General features: G+C 35.6%; 1 pseudogene; it reads left to right on the plus strand.

Moving 5' to 3' along the window:
* Positions 1-380: 380 nt before the first annotated feature.
* Positions 381-641, plus strand: LOC114493389 (annotated as a pseudogene).
* The last annotated feature ends 7,590 nt before the right edge of the window (positions 642-8,231 follow it).

The following is an 8,231-nucleotide window of genomic DNA, read 5'->3' on the forward strand; positions in this document are numbered from 1 at the left end:
CTAAACTCGTAATTTTCACTTCATAGCTCACATTTTTTTCATTGGCAACAAATGTCAGTTTCTCTGAAGTGAAATTCCCACTTTATTTTTGTGAAAATTTCTGCCAAATGCCCAGATCTAAGTAACTTTGCTAAGTAATTGTTCTCTCAAAAAAGATGTTTCATTAAACAAGTGTCTAATTCAAATCACAACCCAAACACACAAGTTCTTCTTCTCCCCTATCCCCCCCAAAAACAGTGTATATTGTATACAACAGAAGAGTTCTATTTATTATATTTGCCATTATCGTTTGGGATATTTTAATAATACACAATCAGGTCTTTGCTGAGGGTCACAATGAGCTGCAAGTGGCTTCAGGGGTGTGTTTAGGGGTCTGCAACATGGCAGAAGATGTTAAGACCAAAATCAAGAGGCACTAGACTGCCCTTTTTGACAGCCACTTCCCCAACCAGAGCCAGACCTGAAACTGTTTGCCAAACCACCTGGACTTCCACCACTGTGAGAACGCAATGACTGCTGAAGGGGATGACATCCCCATGTGCGAATGGTACAGGCATGAGCACAAGTCCCTTGGTACCATATCCTGGGTGTTGGCCTGGGATGACTTCCAGGCAGAAGGCATGTTCCCTGTGAAGATCTGAACTGGCTGCACCCAACATGTCCTCTGTCCTCCATCCTTCTCCTAGGGAGGTGGAGGGGCAGCTGGGTACATCCTACCCTAGGATACCGAATCATGGCTTAAACAAAAACAAATACGTATTGGAAAATGTATTAAAAACATAAACAGTAAATTTTAAAAATGCACAATTAAGGGTTAAGATTTAATATGATCAAGATTCTTTTACATTCTTAAGTTAAACTGCATTTTGTTCTCTGCAAGTGCAGGGCAGTGAAGAGTCAAATGATCAGTATTACCATCGGATGCCACCGCCCTGATCTGAGCTGAGCTACCATGAGTTTCACCCACCACTGCCTTTCCACCAACTCTGCAAATAGCAACATAGTGAACAGCAAAGGTTATCTTTTTACTATTATAAACATAGTTTTGTCCTTGTAGACTTTTGAAAGCATCTCAGTGACTGCCTCCCACCCCCACCCACCATTGTCCACTGATCACACTTTAAGGACTACTAAGGAGAAGAGTGAAAATGGAAGTACTGATTGATTTTTTTAAAATTAAAGATCCTTTGTCTGATGAAAATAAATGGAGTGGGGGTGGGGTATCAAGGAACGTGGTAAATTTTCTAAAATAACTATGCAGATAAGAAAGAAGAGTTGAATAGAGTTAAAAAATTGGTATACCGAAGTCCAAGTTGAGGTTGAAAATTATAAATTGTTGAATCAGCACATGTGGATTTCACAATAGAAAAATGATTCAGGAATGTGGATTATGAAAGGTAAAACAGGGACACATCATGAGGGAGGGAAATTGAAAGTACTTTTTAAAAAAGTGCAAGGATGACAATTTTATGATTTGATTTTGATAAAAAATTACCTATCTTTTAAATCTGTATACCCAGACCAAACACTGGACACCTATCATAGCTCTGTTTGCTGTCTTTGTATCACAGTGATAAGACATATGAGGCCTGTCCAGAAAAATCCAGCCATTGTTAACATAGTAAAAATGGTTTGCGTGACATCAATGTAACCTGGCAGCCAAGGAGAGTGGACTGGAATGCACATGTGTGAGCAATGATGACTTCATTCTACTATTCAGTGGGGTGGTAGATGCTGTTGAATGAATATGTGTACTGTGCAGCCATCACATTCAAAATGACTAAGCAAGTAGAGCAATGAATCTGCATCAGATTTTGCATTAAGTTTGAACATTCTTCTGTGGAAACCATTCTGATGATTTATAAGGCCATGGCTATGGGCAATTGGTGATTGGCAGCTTCATCACAACAATGTGCCCGATCATGCTTTATGTCTTGTGCAGAGTGTTTTGGTGAAACATAAAATCACCCAGGTGAATCACTCCCCTACAGCCCAGAGCTGGCAACCTGTGACTTCCGGCTTTTTGCAAAACTAAAATCACCTTTGAAAAAGAAGAGATTTCAGATTGTCGATGAGATTCAGGAAACTATGATGGGGCAGCTGATGGTGACTGGGAGAACTAACTGCATGAGGTACCAAGGTGCCTACTTTGAAGAGGACTGAGGCGTCATTGTCCTACATACTGTGTTTCTTGTGTCTTGTATCTTCATCAGTAAATATTTTTCATATTACATGGTTGGGTACCTTCTGGACAGGCCATATACCTATATCTATATCTATATCTATATCTATCATCTATATCTATATCTATATGTATATCTGCACATACACACATATAAGTATCTAAAAATTATAAAGATAACATATTTGAGATTCTGGTAACATATATATTCAGATTCTTAATGCCTTATAATGGAAAAATGCATATTATTTTTAAAAAACTGCTAGTTCATGTCCCCTCTTATTAAATATGTTTTGTAAAAATTGTTTTCAAAATAAAGGACTACCTTAGGATATATTTGTTGATGGTGACAATAACTGGTATAATGAGAAAATTACAAATTTTATGTTCTAAGAGTAAGGAAACAGTATGATTACATTTTATACCATTATTCCACATTTTACCATTACTATTCAAAGGCTGAAATCAGAAAACTGTCACATTTATTTGATGGATGTAAAAACAATACATGAATATTCAGTCACTAGAAAGTTCCTGCCTGAGTTGTGAAATTTTAATTTTCAAAGATACTAGAAAGGAAGGCACAATTCCAGCATCACCAATGTGCCTCTAATTTTTCTCTATAAACCTTCTCATTTAAAGTAGCAGAAAAGAATATTTTCTGATGTTTCGATATGCATAAAATAATCTCTGAGCTTAATAACAGATATTAGCCAGTTGCTGACAATCATTCTAAATATCACTAACAGTTTTCGGCATTGACATGAGAAAGGCAAGAATTCCTATTCAGTGACCTTTCCAATAAAGGTATTACTTTCTTCACTCTTAACAAATCCCAGGAATATTTCATAGAGTTTGAGGTCAATTGCATACAAAATAGCATGGATATTACTTTCTTAATATTGGAGCTGATTATGTTATATATTTTATATAAATTTATACTTTACTCAAAACTCTCAATGCATTACTTAATCATATTCAAATCCAGATTAATGTTAACAAATGTATTTTTATTTCCTGTGTTAAGAAGGCAGGAGAATGTGATATATCAACCAATATCATTTATGAAAATGAATGTTTACTTCTTTTAAACTAAGATTTTAAAATGTATAACCAAGACTCCATCAGATGACATCAAACTCTATGTAACATTAAGCAATATTTTAAAATCATATGACAATTTTTCTTTATTCTTTTCCCATATTTCAACTATAACTTTTTGTCCTTTCCTTGAATATACAAAACAATATGTAAACAACAGACTTCACATTGATGTTTTTTTATTGAATACCTTGGCAATATTTAGAGATCTTAGGGAAATTATTTTTTATATAATATTTTAGTTAACATGTATGCATGTGCATCTACACAATATAAATAAATACTGTATATGTGATAAGGATATTATGATGTTTTTTAACTTTAAAAAAAAATTTAAAGATTTTATGTATTTATTTTAGACACAGGGGAAGGGACGGAGAAAGACAGGGAGAGAAACATCAATGTGTGGTTGCCTCTTATGGGCTCCTGACCTACAACCCAGGCATGTGCCCTGGCTGGGAATCGAACTGGCAACCCTTTGGTTCGCAGGCTGGCACTGAATCCACTGAGCCACACCAGCCAGGGCATATTCACTTTTTCTAATTTAACATCTCTTATTTTTTCCAATTATAAAATTGTGTTGGCTGATACCTCCATATTTGTGCTAAATAATACTAGTAATAATGCAAATTTTTGTTATTAATAATTAAAACATAATTTTTCTAGCATTTTCTCCATTGTGCATTATTCAGAATTTAGGGTTAAGATAAATATATACTTTTGAAACTAATAAAATATTCATGAATTTTTTAATACTTTTATTATAATGGGTGTTTAATTTTATTGAATATCTTTTCATCATTTCTCGAGGTGCTCATGTGATTTTTCATTTTTTGATTTTTTTTAATATGGTGAAGCTATACCAATAGCTTCACAGATATTGAACAGTTTTAACGTTTAATGAACATGTTCCATTTAAGGGTTTTTTTTTTTTAAGATTTTATTTATTTATTTTTAGAGAGGGGGGAGAGAGAGAGAGAGAGAGAGAGAGAGAGGAACATCAATGTGCGGTTGCTGGGGGTTATGGCCTGCAACCCAGGCATGTACCCTGGCTGGGAATCGAACCTGGGACACTTTGGTTCCCAGCCCGCGCTCCATCCACTGAGCTATACCAGCCAGGGCTCCATTTAGGTTTTTAATATGCTACTTGCTTTGGTTAATTTGTTTTATTTAACATATAGTGTTATCCTGCTCATAAGATTGGTTTACATTTTTCATCTCTTTGCCCTTTAGTTTTTTTTTTTTCATCACTGTCATGTTTAGTATATAAAATGGCATCAGAAATTTCCCTCTTTTTTCTTTATCCTGGAACAGTTCAAGTAGAATTGTAATTGCTGGTCCTTTATCAAATTTGTAGACTACCTTAAAGACTACAAAATCTGGGCCTATTATTTCTTGATGGATATCCTTTTGACAATATTCTCTGTCTTTGGTAATTTGTCTGTATTGATTTTCTCTTTCTCCAGTATTTATTTTAAAGAATCCACATCCAGGAGGTATATCAGCAAAAATATTCTTAGGTGGTATATCTGAAATTTTCCACCTGTTTTCCTCTAGGACTTTCACGGTGTCACAACTTATATTTAAATCTTTTATCCATTTTGAGTTTATTCTGCTGTATGGTGTAAGTTGTTGGTCTAGCTTCATTTCTTTGCAAGGGAAATAAAGGAAAAAAAAAACAAATGTGACTACATCAAATTAAAAAGCTTCAGCCTGGCTAAAGAAACCATTATCTGCATGAGAAGGGAACCAACTGTAAAGGAGAACGTATCTGCCAATGATACATTGGACAGGGATTTAATCTCCAATATATATGAGGAACCCATAGAGCTCAACACCAGGAGGTTAAACAATCTGACTAAAAGGAGGGCATAGGACTTGAATAGACACTTCTCCAAGGAGGACATTCAAATGACATATGAAGAGATGCTCAATATCACTAGCCATTAGAAAGATACAAATTAAAACCACAATGAGATATCACTTCACACCTGTCAGAATGGCCATTATTAATAAATCAAACCACTACCATTTAAACAGATTTCTTCAAGAAGGTTCTAACTCAGAGATGAATCATGGGTCTATGGCTATGATTTAGAAATAAGGCCCAGTTGTCCCAATGGAAGTCACCTGGTTCTCCACACCCAAAGGAGTCATGGCAAAGTCACAGCAAGATCAAGACCACATCCCCTCCAGACCCAACAATTAATAAGAAGTAGTACCTCAATGTTTTCCATCAGCTGGGAGATGCAATACAATGAAAACGGCCACAGCTATGGGCAAGTGGTGACTAGCAGCTTCATCACGACAATGTACCTGCTCATGCATCATGTCTCATGCAGTTTTTTGGGGAAATGTCAAATTACATAGGTGACTAAGGCCCTCTACTGCCCAAATTTGGTGCCCTGTAATTTCTGACTGTTCCCAAAATTAAAATTACTTTAAAAGGGAAAGGATTTCAGACTGTCAACAAGATTCAGGAAAATATGATGGGGCAGCTAATGGCCATCCCAACAAACAATTTTGCAGTGTTTTGAACAGTGGAAGAGACACTGGGAGAACTGTGAGGTCCCAAGTTGCCTACTTTGAAGGGGACTGAGGCATCATTATGCTATGCACAAGGTTTATTGTATCTCCTTCAATAAATGCCTCTATTTTTCATAGCGAATGGCTGGATACTTTCTGGACAGACCATACACACATATGTGCCTGTGTATATATGTGCATATGTGTATACACACATGTACACATATATGAGTAAATGTGTTTGAAATATAAATTTTAAAGATTAGAACATAACAACATCATAAAAATCCTTACTATCTGGAAGCTAATTTCATGAACTCAGTGTTATAAAAATATACAAATCTCATACAAATTAATGAGTAAAATATACAAATCAATCAGTAAATACAAATCAATATAATAATATCTAAAGTAATAATGAAAAACCACAGATTAGGGACTGCATCATAGAGTTCAAATAGTGATCAGAGGAAAATTTATACCCAGAAGTAACAATGCTAATAAATAAGAGAGAACTGAGAATAAATGAATTAAAGAGTAAATTTAAAAATTTAGAACAAAAACAATAAAATTGTGGGATAGGAAATAGAAAGATTGAATTAGAAAACATATAGAATCAATAAATAAATGCAGAGTGACTTTTTCTATCAATTTTTTTTTAGAGAGGGGGGTGAGGAAGACACCCAGGTAGAGAAACATCAACCCGAGTGGAGACCAAACCTGCAGTCCAGGCATGTGCTCCAACGAGAAATCAAACTGGCAACCTCGCTTCGCAGGACAACACCCAACTAACTGAGCCACACTGATCAGGGCTAGAAGTGACTTTTTTAAAAAAGCAAATAAATATTAGGTAACCTAACCAATTAGAATCAAGTAAAATAAAGAATAAGAGGGTATAAGCACAAATAGAGAAAGTGTTCAAAAAAAAATAAAAGGCTTTTTTGATCAAATGAATTTGAAAATGGATTATTTTTTTTTCCTTTTAAATTTTTAAATTCCATTCATTAGCTACTGCAGCACAATGTTCCTCCTACTCTGGTAGCAGAAGCCATGGAATGAATTTTGCCAAGACATGTTTCAGGCCAAGATTTGGTATCAAAATCTCTGACACAGTAGATTTTGGAATCCCCAGATCAGCTTCTAGTTCTGGCACTGTCAGTCACTGATCTTTGCTGATTGCCACCTTGCATGTTCAACATTATTAGGTGTTCTGCTTGCAGACCTTCCAGAACGTGGATCACTTTCAACAGATTCTCAACCATCTTGAAGCATTTGTGTCACATTTTTATTTGTGCTGCACTTATTGCATTATCCCTGAAAGCCTTATGAATCATTCAAATAGTTTCCACAGAAGAATGGTCAAGGTTAATGCAAAATTTGATGCAGACCTGTTGCTCTATTCACTCAGTCACTTTGAATGTGACAGCCACACAGTGCAGAAGGTCAGTCAATGTGTCTATCACCTCCACTAACTACTACAGTGAAGTTGTAATTGTTCACACATGTGCATTCCAGGCTACTCTCCTTGGCTGCCAGGTCACATAGATGTCACACAAACTGTTCTTGTTATATTAACAATGGCTGGACTTTTTATGGACAGACCTTATGTAGCTATCTAAATTTATACACATACATATATACGTATACCCTATACTTTGGAATAATTAATGTTTAATAAACTAATTAGGGATCAGCAAACTCTCTATTTCATTGACACAATAACAAATGTTTTTGAATTTGTGGTCCATACAGTCTCTCTCTAAACTACCTAACTTTTGCCATTGGGGCACAAAGCCAACCATAGACAATACACGAAAGAATGAACATACTGCTCAGGCTGTGTGACCCAGTTGGTTGGAGCATTGGCATGTGCACCAAAAGGTTGTGGGTTCAATCTTAGGTCAAGGCACATACCTACATTGTGGGTTTAATCCCCTGTCAGGGAGTTTATGGGAAACAACCAATTGATGTTTTTCTGTCTCCCTTCTTCTTTCTCTCTCTCTTCAAAATCAACAAACATGTTCTCAGGTGAGGATTAAAAAAAATGAACATGCCTGTTTTCCAATATAACTTTCTTTACAAACCAGCCAGTGGACCAGTTTTGGCATGTGAGCCATAGTATATGGTCCTGTCCTAACACAGCGTCATTCTGTGCATGTTCCATGAACACTTTAAAAGAACAACTGTCTGTATTCAGGCACAGAATTTAATAGTTATATAAGTTAAAATGACTTTGACTTTCCTGTACCTTACCTGTTATTGTGTGTTTTAACAAAGGTATGTTATTTCACTTTCTATTTTCTGCCTGCCACTTTTATTTTATGAATGCTGGTCCATGTAATGGTCACATATATCCTATCTTTATGCTAGCATACTTTTTTTTTGTTATGAAAGCCCTGTCTTTACCTCATTCAATGCCTTT

The sequence above is a fragment of the Phyllostomus discolor genome, chromosome 1 (assembly GCF_004126475.2).
Source record: "Phyllostomus discolor isolate MPI-MPIP mPhyDis1 chromosome 1, mPhyDis1.pri.v3, whole genome shotgun sequence".
NCBI classification, from domain to species: Eukaryota; Metazoa; Chordata; class Mammalia; order Chiroptera; family Phyllostomidae; genus Phyllostomus; species Phyllostomus discolor.